This window comes from Helianthus annuus, chromosome 7 (genome assembly GCF_002127325.2).
Source record: "Helianthus annuus cultivar XRQ/B chromosome 7, HanXRQr2.0-SUNRISE, whole genome shotgun sequence".
In the NCBI taxonomy this organism is placed as follows: domain Eukaryota; kingdom Viridiplantae; phylum Streptophyta; class Magnoliopsida; order Asterales; family Asteraceae; genus Helianthus; species Helianthus annuus.
The window spans coordinates 14,573,370-14,594,729 of NC_035439.2; positions in this window are offsets into that span (position 1 = coordinate 14,573,370).

The window sequence follows — 21,360 nt, forward strand, 5'->3', positions numbered from 1 at the left end:
AAGTTCCAAATCCAAGAAATCTAACAACCTGCGAGCATGCAACAAGTGTATCAGACAACGACGCTGGTGAGTTCATAGTTTTTACCAAAACATTGATTACCAAGTGTTTAGTTAATCCATTGAAGTTAATTCCGAAAGTAATGTTGATAATACCCCGAATACAAGACGGCTTCTGATTATTTTGCCCTTCCTCCAATGCTCCTATTAAAGCATTGGTACTAGGTCATTAGTTCAACACCCGTCCTCCCAGGTACGGGGTGAGGTTGCCAAACCTAAGTAGCGCTACTAACTAATACCATGTTACCTCCTCGGTAACCAAACAACACGGAGGGACTTTAATGGTGATAGGAAGAGTATATTATCCAACATTCCCGTTTTTACCCAAAAGACTTATCCCTCCCCGAGATACCCACTGACTGTCCCAACCACCGGGACGCATGCTCAAAAGAGATGAACTCACCTTAGATTTGCTCGGTTTGAGTTTTCGTACTCCTAACGTCAAATAAATGTTAGATCCGTTACACGCGACCTATCGATAGGAGTGGGATGGTGGTAACTAGGGTAGCTGATGTTTGCAATTCAAAAGGATTTGTGGAAAGAAGAGCTGCCGTCAAAGGGGCCTAGGGTTTGCTGCCTTGAATGTCGCTTTGAAGTTATGAATGCATACATGCATAACCGTGAGTTAATTTAAAGGTATGCGGGCCAAGTTGGGCTTCGGGTAGCATGGGCCGAGAATGAAAAGGGGGTGTGTGTGTGCCAAGAAGAGTGGGCAGCCCTAGGCCCAATAGTTGTGTGCTAAACAAGCGGCCCAAACTATGTTAGTTCCCTAGATTAACTATTCGACACATAAAAACGTTTTAACGATTTCCTGTAGTTAAACATTTAAACACAAGTAGACATATCCAATCGCGTTATACATTTAACAATTACATTCCAGTCACAAGTGTTTACTAATTTTTATCATCGCAAGGAATATGAACGAGACATAACAAGAAATAGGATCACGTGACTAAGACACACTGACCTTGAAAGTTCGGGTTGTCACATACATCACAGGAGCTCACAGCCGAAAATCTGATGAAGATGGCAGACAAAGTTCTAGCTACAAAAGAACTGGAGGTAGATTCTAGTTCTGGAACTGAGTCAAACGGCAAGGTCAGTATATTTAACACGAATGTAGTGTCAGGTAAGAAAGAGAAAAGCGAAAGTGACTGCAAGAATTGCAAGAAAAACTGCAAAGATTGTAGTACTATCGCTTATCTCAACAACAAAAAGATTGAAGATCTGACAAAAAGGGTCAGAGAGGTTGAAAACCAAATCTTAAACCGAGATAAATTGCTAAAAGCTTCAAATGATCGGGCAAAAGAGTTAACTGAAAAAATTGAAAGTGATAAAAGTGACATAGAAAGAACTAAGAAAGAAAATGAAAAACTCATTCTTGAAAATCGTCACATCACTGAAAATTTTGAGAAGCTTAAACGAACGGTTAAAGATTCGGATGATCGAAATGGGAAAACAACAAAAGAAAATGTTCAACTGTCGGGCGTGTTAAGGGTGAAAGAGGAGTTAATAAACAAACAATTGGATGAAATTGCTAATCTGAAGCTTCAATTCTAAGAAGCGAAAATCGAAAATGAACGCATCCAATTAAAATTAACCAGTTCCAACTCCGCAAGCTTTGTTTTGCAGCACATTGTTCCCAAACCCATCGGGAAAAACAAAGCTGGCAAAGATGTATTTTCGGACGGAACTGGAGTGGGATATCATCAAGTTCCACCACCTGCTTTAAACAATTTCTCAAAGAAAAAGTCCGGGCTGGTTAATGATGATGAAAATTTAGATGAAATAAAACTTCCAGAGTCGATTGATGTTACATTCTCATCATCATCATCTGATGATAGTGTTCAGACTGATATTGTCAAAAGCATGGCAGAAAGTGTTTTAGAGTCTGATTCAAATGAAGATGATGGATGTTTCTTGGATAAATACATTCCGAAACAAAAGTCCAAGAACAACTTAAGTGAAGAACCAAATCTTGTCATGTACAAGATGTTAGGTTCAGATAAGTTGTTTTCGGATTCTGAGTTTCCGATTGAGAATGTAAATGTTAACAAATTGAAAAATGTTTACAAATTGATCGAAGTTGAGTTGACAAAAGTGAAGAGTTTAAACCAAACAAAAAGACAATTGAATTTTGAAAAAGATAAAGCTTACTACAAGAAACCCGTTATTCCTCCACGTTTTTCTAATAACAATCGAAACAATTGGTCGGGTGGATATCAGGGGGGTAAGTCTTATCAGAAGAAAAATGTTCAAAACAAGAAGTCTGTTGAAAGGAAAGTGTTTGTGAACAGTTCGAGTTCATTTTCTAATGAAGAACCTGAAATCTTTTCAAAATCAAACAAGGAGTTCTTTGAAGAAAAAGCCTCACAACCTCAGTCTGAAGGCACAAGTCGGGTTGTTGACACCCGAACATGCTTCAGATGCAATCAAGTTGGGCATATTGCACGAAAGTGTACCAACTTGAAGCCTAAGACTGATGTTGTTGAAAATCAAAAGAAGAAAAATGATGTGAAAGAAAAAGCTCCATTGGTTGTTGAGAAAAAGAGTTTGAAAAATGACATCACCAAAGTCAAAACTGAACCCGTAAAGAAGGTGGTAATTAAAAATGATAAATTTTACAAACGGGTCGCAACAACTCAACAAACATGGAAGCCGAAAGTTGCTGAAATGAGAGCAAGTGGTTCAAAACCAAAGGTTTCTGAAATGGAAAAACAATCATCTTCTACCACATCAGTAAAGATGAGTGTTCCTTTGGATCTTTATGAAAAGCTTGAAAAGGAAAAATCAGTTTCTGAAAAGAAAAGGGTTGCATTATCTCAACAAGTTTGGAAACCAAAAAGTGAGAAGAAAATTTCAATTTCTGAGGTGAAAAAGTCTGAAGAATCAATTACGGTTGATTATGATGCAAATTTTCCACCTCTCAAGGCTGAAAATTTCAAAATTCAAATTGCGAGAGTCAAAGTTACACCTAAGGCTGATGAGGCTTGGGTGGACTCTATGTTTGACTAAACAATTTGATTTGCCGGAGCTTCCTTGATCGCGAAGCATGAATCGGCGTCCTTAATTGAAATGTTCTAATCAGTTTGGTTTATATGCAGGATCTTCCACAACTTGTTTCAAGATGGATTATGGATAGTGGAGCTTCCAGACATATGACAGGGAAGACTGCATTGTTGTACGGTGTAAGGAATATAAATGGAGGATATGTTGGATTCGCGGGTAATCAAGGTGGTCGGATCACTGGTGAAGGAACGTTATCCAATGGGATTGTAACGTTTGAAAGAGTCAATTACATTGCTGAGCTGGAAAATAATCTACTAAGTATTTCTCAGATCTGTGACAGAAAGTATACCACTCACTTCACTGACAAAGAGTGTTTGATTCTAAAACCGGGATTTGTTGTCCCTGAGGGGTCGTCATCATGAGGGCACCAAGAGTCAACGACCTGTATGTATTGGATATGAGCATAGCAACGACAACAACGGGTCAGGCTCACTGTTTTGTGTCAAGAGCAACTGAGAAGGAGTCAAGATTGTGGCACCGAAAGATGGGGCATATAGATCTTCGAAAACTGAATCACTTGGTGCACAATGATCTGGTTACAGGAGTTCACATCAAAGGTTTTCATCTGGAAGGGGAGTGTATAAGTTGCATTAAAGGCAAACAGAAGAAAAAGTCACACCCCAAAAAGCAAGTCAATTCAGTTTCACGACCGCTGGAAAGACTTCACATGGATTTATTTGGCCCTGTGAATGTCAAAAGCATTACAGGAGATTACTATTGCTTGGTCATCACTGATGATTATTCTAGATTTTCTTGGGTATCTTTCTTGAAGACAAAGGATGAAACGTTTGAGAGTCTGATGGCGTTATTAAAAAAGATTGAGAATTTGTACCAGAGGCGTATCCGAAAAATTAGAAGTGATAATGGTACTGAATTCAAAAACAACAAGATGGAAGAATTTTATGAAGAAAGAGGTATACTGCATGAGTTTAGTGCTCCGTACACTCCGCAGTAGAATGGAGTAGCAGAACGCAAAAACCGAACACTAATCGAGACAGCCAAAACTATGCTCACAGATTCAAAACTTCCAATAATTTTTTGGGCTGAAGCTGTTTCCGCCGCATGCTATACTCTCAACAGAGTTCTCACTGTCAAGAAATTCAACAAAACATGTTTTGAATTGATCAATAACCGCAAGCCTAACTTGAAGTATCTTGAACCGTTCGGGTCACCCTGTACGGTGATAGAACCTTTTGGAAAATTTGGTCCGAAGTCCATTGAGGGTATATTTGTTGGATATGCAAGTCCTTTGCGTCGTGTTTTCGTGCCAAGTGAAAAGCGGATTATTGAAGCTGCAAATGTTGAATGTCAACGTAATACAATGCCTCCTCGGAATCCAGGAGATTCATGGCGTTACAACTACGACACGTTGTGGGATTCATTTGATGTAATGGAAGAACCTGAAGATGAAGAAGACTTCTTTGATGAGTTGGATATTCTTAGAGACTATGAGTCATCAGAAGAAAGATTTCCAGCACAGTATTCTAGGCAATCTTAGAAAACTTCAAATGATGATGAAGCAGGTCCTAGTAATGCTGGTGAACAAGATGATACTTCTCAAAATCAGATGGCAACAAATGATGATACAACATCTGATGTTGGTCCAACTTTTGATCATGGGGATTCTGAATCTGAGGGGGAGCAAATCCAGATCTTAAATCAAGCAGATCCTATCAGTGAAGAAGGTGTAAATCAAAATGTCACTAATCTGGAAGGCAATGTAGATGTTCCGAGTGAAGTAATGCCCAAAACTCTTTCATATCATCCAGAGGAGCTGATAATCGGAGAGCTTCAATCAAGAGTTCGCACCAGACATCAAATTGACCAAGGGCTTACTAGTTTTTATTCATCAGTAGCACCTCTACAAACTGAATTTTCACTATGTTGTTTTATCTCGCATATCGAAGCTCAAACGTACAAAGAGGCGCTTACTGAAGAATCTTGGTTCAACGCGATGCAAGAAGAGCTGAATCAGTTTGAGAACTTAGGTGTTTGGAAACTGGTGGATTTACCTGAAGGTCATAGGAAAACAAACACCAAATGGGTGTTCAAGTGTAAGAGGGACGACAGAGGAGTAGTTGTAAGATACAAAGCTCGACTCGTTGTTCAGGGCTTCAGTCAGCAGGAGGGAATTGATTTTACCGAAGTGTATGCTCCTGTGGCACGACTTGAAGCAATCAGAATTTTCCTAGCATTTGCATCTTGGAAAAACTTTAAAGTATACCAGCTTGATGTGAAGTCGGCCTTTCTCTATGGCAAAGTGAAGGAGGAAGTCTATGTCGGCCAGCCACCGGGCTTCGTCGACCCATACCATAAAGACAAAGTGTATCTCTTGGATAAAGCGTTATATGGCTTACACCAGGCCCCGAGAGCCTGGTATGAGACATTATTTCAGCATTTGCTAGCCAATCACTTCATCCGGGGAACAATAGACGCCACCCTCTTCACAAAGATAGTCGACGGTCACCTGCTGATAGTACAAATTTATGTGGATGACATAATTTTTGGGTCAACAAACGAGAATTTGTGCAAAGACTTTGAACAAGTGATGAAGCAAAAGTTCGAAATGTCATCAATGGGGGAAATGAAATTCTTTTTGGGACTCCAAGTTGATCAACTTCCTGAGGGAATTTTCATACACTAGACAAGTATGTTCATGATATTCTAGAGAAATTCGGAATGTCAGGTTCTACTCCTGCAGCAACCCCATTAGCAACAAATCATGGAATTCACCCAGATCTCACCGGAGATAGGGCAGATGAAACACTTTATCGTTCCATGATCGGTTTGTTGATGTATCTAACTGCTTCAAGACCCGACATTATGTATCCAACGTGCCTCGCAGCAAGATTTCAATCTAACCCGAGAGCTTCGCACTTGATCATTGTGAAAAGGATATTACGCTACCTGAAGGGAACTCCATCGTTGGGGTTGTGGTATCCTAGAAAAGGTGACTTTACGCTCGAGGGGTATTCCGACTCGGATTTCGGATGCTGCAAAGTCAATGCCAAATCAACAACTGCAGGATGCCAGTTCTTTGGACCTCGCTTGGTTACCTGGCAGTGCAAGAAACAAACGTCTGTGGCACTATCCACATGTGAAGCAGAGTACATTTCTACCAGCAGTTGCTGTTCTCAGATCCCGTGTGTCACACCCTCAAAATACCACCTAGGGAGTGTCCCTGTTAGGCGTGTGACCCACTAGCAACGAGCCACCAATTACATTGAATCCATATGTTTAAAATAAAGTTTCATCATTTAATATTAAAATCCAAACATAAGTTATTCGAAACCAGCAAATTCAGCGGAAGCGTTAACGTATCACAATATAAACATTTTCCAAACAAATGTAAGAACCAATGTTCAATAAATAAAACCAATCGGTGTGAACCATAACCACTCATGCCCTCCAGCCAGCAAGTTCCTGTTCCAAGATACCTAACGACCTGCGAGCATGTAACAAGTGTATCAGACAAAGCTGGCGAGTTCACAGTTTAAGAAAACATTTTGTTACCAGTTGTATGTAAAACAGTTCACTGACAAATGCAAGTAATATTGTTAATATCTCAATTGCGAACAAGACGGCTCCTGATGTACATGACTGCCCTTCCCACGTACTCCTATCCAGTACTGGGCCCCGACTGGGTCATTAGTTCACATCCGTCCTATCTAGGAGCCGTGTGAGGGTGCCAAACCTAAGTAGCGCTACCAACTAATACCCGTTACCCTCCAGGTAACATAATAAGGGACTTACAAAATGATAGGTGAGAATATTAACCAACATACCCGTTTTTACCCAAAAGACTTATCCCTCCACGGGATACCCACTGACTGTCCCCAACCACTGGGACGCATGCTCGAATGTAGTGAACTCACCTGTGGTTTGCTCGGTATGTTACTTTACACTACCCATCCCAAGTTGGTCAACCGAACCCTATCGTGGTTAACAAAGATTGTCAGTTTCGCATACACGTAATTCACGTATTTTCCATATATAATGTACATGTAGGGTACACATAAATCATGTATCAGTAAATAGGTGGAAATCAAGAAATCATGTAACACATAGTTCATAACAGCAAGTAACAAGTATTCGAGTCCTGTGTAAAGTTTAGATCTCATGCAACCACTTTGACAGTTCAAACCATTAAACACTCAAATGGGTGATTTTATATCTGATCACTTGAACCATTCGGCCGAATTGTTTGATATATACATGTGTGTGTATGTGGCCCAATAGGACCGGCCCAAAGAAGGTTCACAACCCACTATTACGGTATCACCTTTTCAAACTCAAATCGTTTTTGTGCATAAATCAAGGAGCTAAAATTTACATGGTTTATTCACCTAATGATTCATGTATAAACACCGTACACCATCGATATTCAGATTAACCATACAACACCAAATACAAGACTACCATAAAATCACACTAATTACATTCACTATCATGAATATCATCATCACATCAGCACCTAACTCAGTTTATAAACAACCTCCAAAACAGATTCCGATCATGCGTATTATTAGAGATCACTACAATTACGACCGCCTAAAAACATATCATCAAATATCAATACATGTCAATCATTTCCAACCATTAATAACATCGAACACTGATCATTGGATACCCTGGTTCTATTGCATAATCACAGCAACAATGACTCGGACCCGTATCGCCGATAATTCCCACCGTATCGCCGAATAACACCCTAAATCACTGATCCGATATTGATCCCACTTCCATGCCGCATAACAATTGGTAATCATGATCAATTCGTCAAACGTGTTTTCGTCATGCAACTCTAGTTGTTCCCTAACATTTTTTCTTCATAATATATCATTCGAATTCAATCTACATCACATATCGTCAAGTTCATGGACATCAGCTCATACTAAAGATCATGTATTCATCATTACTCGTTTATCAAGACTAAGGGTTGACCAGATTCTAGTTGACGTACATCTTAAACCCTAGGTCGTGCTTTTAATTTCCCACATGCACAAACACAGGCAACAATCATGCAATCACATAACTAAGCCAAAGACGATGAGCAAACATACCAATTTAAAGAGCGAATAAGATGTTGTTCCATAGCCAAGAAGGCTTCGACGTAAGTGCTGGGACGCCGTCGATCAGAGGAAGGAAGGTAGGAGAACAAAACTAGGGTTTGGTGTTTTGACGTTTCTTTTTTTTTTTTTTTGAATAAATGAGAACCATTCTCAATTCCCATCTCAATCTGATGTGTGTGCAACAATTTGGGTCATGCGAGTTGGACCCCTAGACCCATGTGGGTTTCGTTTTGGACTTAGAGGATTGGGCCAAGAGTCTTATATGATCAGTAAGGAAGAGGTGTGGGTGGCCCAATATCATTCCTAAACGTAAGAGTGTGATTTGGCAGCCCAGTTCAAATACAAAGCATAACCCAATTTAATTACAAAACATAAGAGTGGGGGTGCGGTACACTGTTGATCACCGAAGATGAATAGATAAAGGATGTACTAAAGTTTGAGATATATTAGTGTTAACATATTTATGTGACTTGTGTGTGTATTTATGCTAAACTCCTAGCCGACCCCAATCTAATAATCCTCCTGTGCTTTACCAGGCCCAAACGTGAATAGGTAGCCCACATCGACTTCGGGTGTGAGCACATGGACTCTTATTAGCCGGTGTGTGTATATGTGAAGATGCGGCCCGAATATAATCTAAGATCCACACATACGAACAATAATTTCCGTTTACATTAAGGTTTAACAATAACAAATAGCAAGCATTCACCGTAACGTGTGATAAAAACGTAGTGCAACAGGAATAACACCAGATTAAAAGTCACGAGGTTAGACGACACTAACCTTGAAAGTTCGGGTTGTCACATCATCCCCAACTTTAAAGAAATTTCGTCTCGAAATTTGACAAGTAACCCAAAACGGCAGGATGTTAAATCAGGATGACTGTGGAAGTTCGGGTTGTCACATCATCCCCAACTTTAAAGAAATTTCGTCCTGAAATTTGACAAGTAACAACAAGAGTTACTTCAACCGTTTGAACAATCGGGGATACTAGAGCTTCATTTATTCTTTGCATTTTCACGTGAAATCTAATCCATGACTTGAGTTCTCACGAACTCTCACGATTTAAATTCGACTATACTAACGAATCCTGACGTCCTGGTCCATGATTTCAATAGATTTCACGACAACTGCAACTTGTCGTCAGCCTTAGATTCTAATAAGGGTATCACTAGTTTTTCCGTCGGGCAACCACTTCTTTAGATTTGAGGCATAAATGGCATTGTGACCATTACCAAATTCATCAAGTAACTCGTGTTTGTGAGTCATATCACCGATCCGTTCCAGGAATTCGAATGTCCCAGCGTACCGCAGACTAAGCTTGCCCCGTTGCCCATAGCGTTTCGCACCCTCCCAGGGTGAGACTTTCAACATGACACGTTCGCCTGCAGCGAACTCCCGGTGTTTCCTATGTTATCAGGGTTCCTGGCGATCATGCTTTCTCGCCACATAATTTCCAATACCGAGTGCCAGTCCTAGTACCGTGATTAGGTTGTCATCCACCTCAATCCAACAAGGAGGTTGGTATTATCATCCACACAATGCCTCAAACAGAGTTGTATACATACTAAAACGGTAACGGCTGCAGTAGAGCTCACCCAAAGGTAAGTGTCCTTCCCAAACGTTTACTAAAGTCAATCACGCACATGCTCGCAGCATGTCTTCGTGTGTCAGGATGGTTCGTTACTCTCTCCGATTGTCCTGCAGTGATAAGTAATGCTCCTGTCTAGATGTGAGTCAAGGGTGTTTTGTATTGCCTGCCATAAATCAGGTATAGTTCAAAATCAAAGGTAACAGAAGTTGGCACCTCGTGCCTAAGACCGCCTCTCACAGAGGGACATTCACAAGTTGTGCAGACTCATCAGTTTCCTTGATTGCAAGAAAGTGTGTTGGTTACGTGAGACAATCGACAATCACCCAGGTGATAACGCTAATGTTTCCGTTTCGAGTTTTAGGTAGACTAGCGACAAAATCCATGGCAATCTGTTCCAATCTCCGAATAGGTGTTTCTGGTTGCTGATACTCCACCTTGACTTCCGCACAAGTCAAACTTCGCTCACATACATTGCTATGTGGGCCTTCATGCCCGGTCATCAGTACAAGATTTATAAATCCTAATATCTCCTAGCAAGACCCAGACGACTAGAATAACAAGGCTGGTGTGCTTTGCTCAATACAAGTTCCGTACAGTTGCCGTATAATGAGATCCACACTCGTTCCTGGAGGTAGCGAATATCATCCGACCTGCCAAAGGTTGCTTCTGCACGCCTCGCATAGGTTCAACTTGAAAATTTTTCTTCCCTCAGTTCCCAGTTTGGGCAGTGCGAGTCTGATCAGGTAAGTTAGAGTCGATAGTGAGCTGTAAAGCTCGGGCACGTTCAAGTTTCATAGTTGTAATCATCCAAAAGTTCCCTCCAGCGATGCCATTAACTGATTTAGCTCTTTCGAAGCCAAGGTACACGGGAGGCCCTTGTGATCGGTCTAAATAACGCATCTGGTACCGTCCAAGTAATGCCTCCATCTAAAATCCCAAGACCACGGTTTTCACCGCCGGTTGTGTGTCGTGCAGTTCCTCTTTGTAACTCCACCACGTAAATCATCACTCTCTCGTGTTGCATTGGTGTGTAACTGGGGCCTCTGATTCGGACCGTCATGGTATACCACTAAATTTCCCGCACCCTCAGGTAAAGACGATGCTCAGTGTATAGCAGAGTTAGAATTCGAAAGCGAAAAAGACGTTCTCCCTTTTCGTCTTTCACGAACACAGCACCCTGCTGTGCTAAGGAGATTTAAGCTGTGCGACCTTCGAAAATCATATGAGTAAGCTACGATAGTATCTAGTGAAACCAAGGAATTTCTGCATCCCCAAAGGAATCCTTGGTGTCGAACAGTTTCTAGCAAAATGGATCCTAGCAAGATCCATGTGTATTCCAACTTCGTTGGTTACATGATCAAAATGAATCTCTCGAATCTAGATGTTACACTAAAATAAGATACAGATGTCGTCTATGATGTTCCTTTCTCCTGGAAATGATTCAACACGTTGTCAAAAATGTATAGTCGATTCATGTGGCCCATGCAGCTGCCGGTGTGATGATTAGCCCAGAGGTTTTGGAATACAATGTTGCAATGGCCACCCTGCGTCTGATATGTCGTTGTAGGAACATTCTCCCCTCTGGACTCCCATCTGATAATAGTTCATTCATCAGTCATTCCTCGAACTGACGCTTGACCCTCGCACTGGTAGACAGGTTGCCCATACGTGATTGAGACAAATGGTTCTGGACTGTCACCTTGATAAGTTCTCAATAGTCAGTACACATATGAAAAGGCCCATCTTCCCTAATACCACTAGGGCTCCCCCAAGCGAAGATCTAGGTCCAACCAAACTCCCGTCCAATGGTTCCTGTAGTTGATTAAACAGTTCTTGCAACCCCCTTGGTGCAAGATGGTACAAAGTACGAGTATTCAGAGCTACTTCTGTCGTGAGATCAACTGAAATTCCGACTAACAGTTATGAAAATAAACCTGAAAGTTCCTATAGTAGCATACCGAGGGGAGTTACGAACAAATGGTGGATCCCCGATCCTATTTTTTCTTAGCCTGACAATCAGAAACGGTTGCTAACATAGCGGGGTAATCCCTTCGTAGATACTTCTGGGCTTCCATTGCAAAATTGATGCTGACCTTTACCAACCTCTGGTACTTTGGAACAGATGACGATTCTTCACTAGGGAGAGGGGTACGCAAAGCTTTCTTCTCGCAAGGTATATTTACGTGACGTATGGATAACCAATCCATGCTGACTACTGCATCAAATCATCGAGGATAGTAGAAAGAAGGTTGACGTCGAACACTTGTCCCACAAGGTCGAGTTTACATCCCAACGGACATATGAGTTTTCATTTGACTTGTCTTCAGTTGCTGCCACCACAGGTTCTGTTTAAGAAGCATCAGGGTTAACCAAAACAGGGCTATTTATACAAGTTACCATGCTGCTATTATGCCTGGCGTCACCTACGCCAATCCTAAATGCCCTTTCGTAAGCATCATTTCCAGTGTTGTTGTTTTCGTTGCGGGAATTCCTAGTATCGTCTTTTTTTTTCCTTGGGTGTTGGCACTTTGACTTAACACAGTCAATCCTTGTCAAGGTCAACTTCGTTTCCATACAGTAAACTACGATTTCGAGTTCCTTGATGTTGCTGTGACTGTTGCCTCTACTGTTGTTGCTAAAAACGGTGCCCTGCAATCTTTCAATAACAGAGTGCATCTTTTCAAATTCCATGTCACGTGCTAAGGCGCTACTCACTATGCTGGCAGCTACCCACTCTACGTTTTGTCGGTTGTCATTGCTTATGTCCCGATTGATTCGTAGGTGTTGACTCCCAAGAGTCGCTGGCTAGGGTTAAGGATTCGATTGAAGTCAATTTGCTGGCGTTCGTTGCTGGTAACCAGGGCCGTTCTAATACTGAGGTCGGTAGGGCACTACGCTCATCCTCTTGTCCCTCGATCTTGCAAGTTGATGGAGTGATACACAGTATGTTTCTAGAGTGTTACAGAAGTGATCGCACTTCGGGATCTAAGCGTCAATACGTTTAGTTACCGCAACGAAGGGAAGCTAGGAAGGTATAGACCAACTCAAGGACGTTCGTGCAAGCACCTAGCATTTTACACGGTTCGCTAGGCGTTTAGACGTGTGTTCGGGTAATACTCGATAGCATCGAGATTCGTAAGGATTCAGAGTGGAGTGAAAAGATCACGTTCAAGTAAGAGACAATCACTGCTATGACTCTTGTAGACTGTTGTGTTTCACATCAATCAAATAACGGAACGGAACCCCTTTTTCACTTGTTAAGCCTCACTGGGACTCGCATGCACCCCACATTATTATTATGTGTGCACCCACAATAATATTGTGATTTGCATGCTCATCTCAGCTCCTCCTAATTCATGTCAAATGGTTCCTCAAACTCAAGTAGCAAGCAAAGAACATCACAAAACGCGAGTCCTGAATGTCTAAGGAAACACCACACTACCCATCACATAACACATGCAAGTAATGAATTCATACGGTTGTGCTAAACGTGCAATCACATGCAATATCATATGTAAGTGTTCACTAGTTATGCAGTACAGTAAGTAAACGAGAGACGAACCTTGCAGTCTGGAGCTGAGTGTCATGGTCGATTTCAGATCTGTTCGGTTATAGTCTGGTTTTATAGAAACGTTTTGTTACCAGTTGTATGTAAAACAGTTCACTGACAAATGCAAGTAATATTGTTAATATCTCAATTCCGAACAAGACGGCTCCTGATGTACATGACTGCCCTTCCCACGTACTCCTATCCAGTACTGGGCCCCGACTGGGTCATTAGTTCACATCCGTCCTATCTAGGAGCGGTGTGAGGGTGCCAAACCTAAGTAGCGCTACCAACTAATACCCGTTACCCTCCAGGTAACATAATAAAGGACTTACAAAATGATAGGTGAGAATATTAACCAATATACCCGTTTTTACCCAAAAGACTTATCCCTCCACGGGATACCCACTGACTGTCCCCAACCACTGGGACGCATGCTCGAATGTAGTGAACTCACCTGTGGTTTGCTCGGTATGTTACTTTACACTACCCATCCCAAGTTGGTCAACCGAACCCTATCGTGGTTAACAAAGATTGTCAGTTTCGCATACACGTAATTCACGTATTTTCCATATATAATGTACATGTAGGGTACACATAAATCATGTATCAGTAAATAGGTGGAAATCAAGAAATCATGTAACACATAGTTCATAACAGCAAGTAACAAGTATTCGAGTCCTGTGTAAAGTTTACATCTCATGCAACCACTTTGACAGTTCAAACCATTAAACACTCAAATGGGTGATTTTATATCTGATCACTTGATCCATTCGGCCGAATTGTTTGATATATACATGTGTGTGTATGTGGCCCAATAGGACCGGCCCAAAGAAGGTTCACAACCCACTATTACGGTATCACCTTTTCAAACTCAAATCGTTTTTGTGCATAAATCAAGGAGCTAAAATTTACATGGTTTATTCACCTAATGATTCATGTATAAACACCCTACACCATCGATATTCAGATTAACCATACAACACCAAATACAAGACTACCATAAAATCACACTAATTACATTCACTATCATGAATATCATCATCACATCAGCACCTAACTCAGTTTATAAACAACCTCCAAAACAGATTCCGATAATGCGTACTATTAGAGATCACTACAATTACGACCGCCTAAAAACATATCATCAAATATCAATACATCTCAATCATTTCCAACCATTAATAGCATCGAACACTGATCATTGGATACCCTGGTTCTATTGCATAATCACAGCAACAATGACTCGGACCCGTATCGCCGATAATTCCCACCGTATCGCCGAATAACACCCTAAATCACTGATCCGATATTGATCCCACTTCCATGCCGCATAACAATTGGTAATCATGATCAATTCGTCAAACGTGTTTTCATCATGCAACTCTAGTTGTTCCCTAACAATTATTCTTCATAATATATCATTCGAATTCAATCTACATCACATATCGTCAAGTTCATGGACATCAGCTCATACTAAAGATCATGTATTCATCATTACTCGTTTATCAAGACTAAGGGTTGACCAGATTCTAGTTGACGTACATCTTAAACCCTAGGTCGTGCTTTTAATTTCCCACATGCACATACACAGGCAACAATCATGCAATCACATAACTAAGCCAAAGACGATGAGCAAACATACCAATTTAAAGAGCGAATAAGATGTTGTTCCATAGCCAAGAAGGCTTCGACGTAAGTGCTGGGACGCCGTCGATCAGAGGAGGGAAGGTAGGAGAACAAAACTAGGGTTTGGTGTTTTGACGTTTCTTTTTTTTTTTTTTTTTTAATAAATGAGAACCATTCTCAATTCCCATCTCAATCTGATGTGTGTGCAACAATTTGGGTCATGCGAGTTGGACCCCTAGACCCATGTGGGTTTCGTTTTGGACTTAGAGGATTGGGCCAAGAGTCTTATATGATCAGTAAGGAAGAGGTGTGGGTGGCCCAATATCATTCCTAAACGTAAGAGTGTGATTTGGCAGCCCAGTTCGAATACAAAGCATAACCCAATTTAATTACAAAACATAAGAGTGGGGGTGCGGTACACTGTTGATCACTGAAGATGAATAGATAAAGGATGTATTAAAGTTTGAGATATATTAGTGTTAACATATTTATGTGACTTGTGTGTGTATTTATGCTAAACTCCTAGCCGACCCCAATCTAATAATCCTCCTGTGCTTTACCAGGCCCAAACGTGAATAGGTAGCCCACATCGACTTCGGGTGTGAGCACATGGACTCTTATTAGCCGGTGTGTGTATATGTGAAGATGCGGCCCGAATATAATCTAAGATCCACACATACGAACAATAATTTCCGTTTACATTAAGGTTTAACAATAACAAATAGCAAGCATTCACCGTAACGTGTGATAAAAACGTAGTACAACAGGAATAACACCAGATTAAAAGTCACGAGGTTAGACGACACTAACCTTGAAAGTTCGGGTTGTCACACCGTGGATACAGCAACAGATGCGCGTCTACGGTTTGTAGTTTCTTAACACTCCTCTTTTTGTTGATAATGAGGCCGCAATAAATATAACAAAAAATCCGGTACATCACGCTAAAACCAAACATATAGAAATTCGTTATCACTTTATTCGCGATTGTTTCGAGAAAAAGTTGATACGAATTGAGAAAATCCACACTGACGAGCAAAAAGCTGATTTACATACCAAAGCATTTGATAGAACACGTTTTAAATATCTTTTAAAACTGAATGGTATGATGCTCTTGTCGGTGAAGGATGGAATTATTGGCGTTGATGAGAATACCACTGTAGATGATGTTGATAATCACTCTGCAATGGTTTGTCGATTTTTTACATGTTTTGGTCTTTAGGGGGAGATAAGTATATCTGTATATACTTTTTAGAAAATCCAAAAACATTAAAAAATTCAAAAAGTCAAAAACATGATAAAATTTCAAAATCCAAAAACAATAAAAAAATGAAAAAGAGCCGGTGTAAAAAGGGAATATGATAGTACATCAGCTAGACTGTTACGGTATGCTAAAGATTTGTAAAGTTTTTAAAAGGTTTAAACAGTCTCACTAATGATGTGTCGATAGGTTTTTACACAGTCAATAGATTTGTTCGGGATATAAACTTAAAAATTCATAACGAGACTTACTTTGTGGGGAACACTATTTGGATATATAGGTAACCCCTGAAATCTCGTTTGATAGGTCCCTTATTCTGAGATACTAAGTCTTTATACTCAGTGATATCTGGGGTATTATTCCGGGACTTCTGTTGAGTGGAAGTTCTGACCTAGTCCCCGAATAATACTTTCCGCAAAATGCTTGAAACATAGCATCACCCTCAGCAAACTGATGAAACAATAAATTGATAGTCGCTGCTGTTGAAATTAGAAGATCCTCTAAAGGGGACACACCGAAAAGTCGAAGCCGTCATCTCTCTGCGTATACAGAAGTATCGACCTGAGCTCTCACGGCCCTCGCATTTAACCCCTTACAGATATCATTTGTGGTATATTCACCTGTAAGACTGAATACTGGGAACTTGATACGGGAGTATATTCAAAAGGTGGGACACATGAATGAGTCAAGTTAATAAGACATCTAAATCGTATCCTGAATAAATTGAAATCTGTGAGAAAACTTAACATGGATCAGTATATCGACAATCTAGGTGAATTGTTTAATTCTGAGTATGAATTAAGCTTAACGGTACTTGTAACATGTCGGTAGCTGATATGATTCCCTAACACACTCACCAAAATTATGTTTGTAAATAGATTTCTCTCATTACATTCTGTCTTTCAGTTTCAGTTATACTCTTCTAGTTTAGAATCTGCATTGAAAACTCAAAAAGATTTTGCATTTCTGCTTTATTTTTGACAAACCAAAGCGGAGGGTTGATCTTCAGATTCACAGTCTGATGCAAGTTGCAGGAAGTTGTTCCGAGCTGAAAAACAAGTTTGGAGCTAATCATTAATTCAAACAGAAAAAATAAAAGGTCAAAATGCAAGTTCATTAAGTTGAAACTTGTAAATTTTCAGAAAAATGGTTAATCAAAACATCAGTTTGTCTTTGCTTCGGGTCAACCAAGGTCATTAAGTTGAACTTGGTAGACAAATTAAGTACCCAGGGTCATTAACTTGGACCTAGATACTTAAGTGGATTTCTCGAACACTGATATTGTGAAAAAGGTCAAAAAGTCAAAACGGTTTGAAAGTCAAACTGTCTTGGATCGAACAGGCCAGCTGATCGGCTGGACCAGCCGATCGGCTGGACCAGCCGATCGAACAACCTAGCCGTTCTATTACCACCCTATAAATAGTGGTTCTTGCTTCATTTGAACGTTTACACACTTCGATCGAACAAGAACTCTCTCAGCCGATTCACTGTTTTTCACTAATTATTTGATTCTCTTTGCAACATATCATTGATTTGTTGGTTTGCTCATCATTTTCAATGGCAAAGGTATGTGATTCATCTTCAAATCTTTGAAATTTATACTGTTCTTCATGTTCTTCATCTGTCGGACCTTTAATCTTAGATTTAGGAAGATTTAGGAATTGTTGATGAAATCTGGTTATAGGGTTTTGATCGCAATGACAAGATCTACATGTTTACCGTTTCAGTTTTTGAAAAATCTTGTTTGAACTTGTTAGATCTGAGAATAGATGTTTACGGTTGTCGGCGGTTTGTTCATGAAATTAGAAACTATGTAGGAAGTTTTAGAAAAAGATAAGCATAGGGTTTTGATCGCGACATCATTAGGATTCTAGATCTGTGCTTAATTTGTGATTTAGATGATAAAATTTTTGAAGCATCTGATAGTGTTTGTCCCTAGCCGATTCTGTGACATTTGCTAGCCGATCGGCTAGACCAGCCGATCGAATAGCAATGTGCTAGCCGATCGGCTAGACCAGCCGATCGAGCAGCAATGAAGATCATGTGTTTATGATGTTGCCTTGAAATTTGTGCCAAATGAATGCTATGAAATCTGTGTGTTAGAATCTTTTGATGAATACTGTTTGATAATAGCTTTGCCAGCCGATTGAACAGCATGTCATCATAGCATTGCCAGCCGATCGAACAACAATGTGCCACCCGATCGGCTGGACCAGCCAATCGAACAAGAATTGCTAACCTATTGAAAAGCATATGCTAGCCGATCGGGCAGCATTACTTGATTGAAAGGATAACATTCTTTCTTCACCTAGATTTCTGTGCATAAGTTTACCAGCCGATCGAAGAGCATTTGCTAGCCGATCGGACACCATTTATAAGAACTCCATTTGACATAATTTGCCAGCCGATCGGCTAGCCCAGCCGATCGAACAGGCATTGTCACTCTATTCATTTCCAGCCGATCGAACAGCAATGCTTCTCGATCGAACAGGCCAGTCGTTTCTGTAGTGTTATCTCATAGAAATTCCAAGTGTTAGAAAATTTTTCAAAATTATTCTGAATATTCTTGGTGGGACGAGGAAAAGAAAAGGACAAGGGTCATAATATACCTTGTGCACTCGATACTGAATCGACAACTGGTACTGTTGCGGAAAAGATGGCAACATTCTTGAGAGAGAGCAGAATTGCTAAAGCGATGTCTGATAAAACTGTGGTTTATGAATCACATGTTAGAGCATTCTGGGATACAGCAAGGTTTGATGAAACAAATAAAAAGATTCATGCTGTATTAAGAAAGGACAAAAATGGAAAAGATATAGATATTGGGATTGAATTTAATGTTGCAGATGTAAGAAGAGTTCTTGATCTACAAGATTCTGATGATGATCCGACAATCATGTCAGAACGTCTTGTAAAAGGTTTGTGGTGCAGAATGGGTTTCACGGGGTACATAAATGGAAAGATGTACAAAAGATGCTTCTCCAAAGCATATAGGTACTTGATGCATTGTATGGTGCATTCACTGGGTCATAGAAAGGGTGCTTATGATGAGGTTGCTGATTATATCATGAACATCATAGCAAGCTTGGTGTTGAACAGAAAATACAACATTTCTCAAATAATTTTTGAGTATATGAAGGAAAATTGCCAAGCTGGAGGAGACAAATACATCATGTATCCTAGATTCATCATGATGATTTTAAATGACAAAATCAAAGATCTTCCGAAAGACAGTGAAGATGTGATGGAGATGAGCATTGTAAATAAGGTCACAATTGGTAGAATTACAAAAGATAAGGATGCAAAAACCAAGCAGATGATTAGCAGAATAAAAGATAAAGAATATGTTGCTCCTGAAAACGATAAGTGGAGGCATGACGATAGTAATTCTGACAATGAAGACACAAAGATGAATGAGATGGTTGAGAAAAAGACTAGGTGGTGGTTCGTTAGAGATGGAAAAAGGAAAAGGACACCTAAGTCATCCCCTGCAGTTGTTATTCCGAAAGATGGAGAAAAGGGTATAGTGAAAGGGGGAGCATTAAGATAATTAGATCACATATTGTTTAAATTTTACTAATCTTGTTGTATGTGTTTGTCTTGTAGGATCTTCTGGAGAGCCACAGCAGAAGCTAGTGGATGAGACAGTTGTAGAGCCATCTGTGGTGATTGAACAAGGTGCTGAGTTGTTATAGCAAACTTTGGAAAGTTATTTGAAAAAGAACGAAGAGATTGCAGCACAACAAGCTCAATGATCAAGTGTTCATGCTGAAAAGGTTACAAGGGTTGAACCAGAAACAAAAGATCAAAGTGGTTCAAGTGATGGAGATTCTGAAGCTACTCAATCTGAGTCTGAACTAATTCCTGAAACTCTTGGTAGAGGAAAAGCTCAATTGAAGAAAAGACCTTCAAAGAAACAAAAAGGATCAGATGAAGAAGATTCTCCGTATGATCCTGAAAAGTCAAAGAAGCAAAGAAAGAAACGAAAAGCAGCTCCAGTTGGTGTAATTCCCAGAAATGTCAGATCAAAGAAATCAGGAGCTGAGTCACAAAGGATAAAGAAGGAAAGAAAGTTCAACATGTGGAGAAAGAAAGGCCTCCAAGTGTTGATATTCCAAAAGAACCAGAGGTGAAATCAAAAGAAGTCCCAGTTGTTGAAACAGAAAAGAAGACAGGTGATGATGATTACGTCGAGATCACAGGCTTCAAAGCTGCCAGTCCTAAACCTGTTCAACAAAATATTCCTGGTTCATCGCATCAGAAAGAAGAAGATTTCAACTTTGATTTTGATAATATTGGTCCTGCTACGGGTATTTTCTCAGAAGATCTTCCTGGAGAAAGTGATATGTTTAATGATAAAGCCGTCAAAGAGCTATTACAAAGGGTCAATAAGTTGGAGAAAGAAAAAGGCAAAGCTGAGATGGAACGTGATATGCTGAGAAAACAAGTTAAAGATTTGATGATAGCACATGATAAAATAGTTGCAGCACTGGTAGAAAAAGAAGCAAGAATGAACAAAATGAAGGATGATGTCGATGATAGTTCTAAAATGTTTGAGTTGTTGACACTAGAGATATCAACCTTGAATACAAAGATAAAGGAACTGGAAAATGTGAACCAGTCACTAAATCAGCTTCTCATTGAAATGAGTGAAGCTTCTTCGAATGAGATGAAGGCTATGAAGTTGGAGAGGAAGCTATGAAAGCTGACAAAGTGATGAAAGATCAACAACTTCAGATGCTGGTTGCTGTAGTTGAAAGCCATCTAAAGATGAATATTCATGCTGCATTCGATGAAATTGATGTAATAAAGGCAAATGAAAGAAGAATGGAACGAGAACGTCGTGTAGCTGAAGAAGCAAATCAAAAGAACAAAGGTGTGGTTGAAGAAGTTGAAGTAGTTGATGGATCTTCGAGTCAACTTGATGCTGGTGGTTCTTCGTCACAACCTGATGTTGAAATGATTGAAGTTGTAGAACAAGTTGAAGATGATCAGGAGATGGTTGAAGCTGAAGAGCCTCATGAACCTGAATTCTTAGTTGTTGGTGAGCCTTCTGAGCCAGTAGTTGTTGAAAATATTCTTCGAAGGGTTGAAATTATTCAAAGAAAAAGAAAGGCCAGGGAAGTTCTGCTAC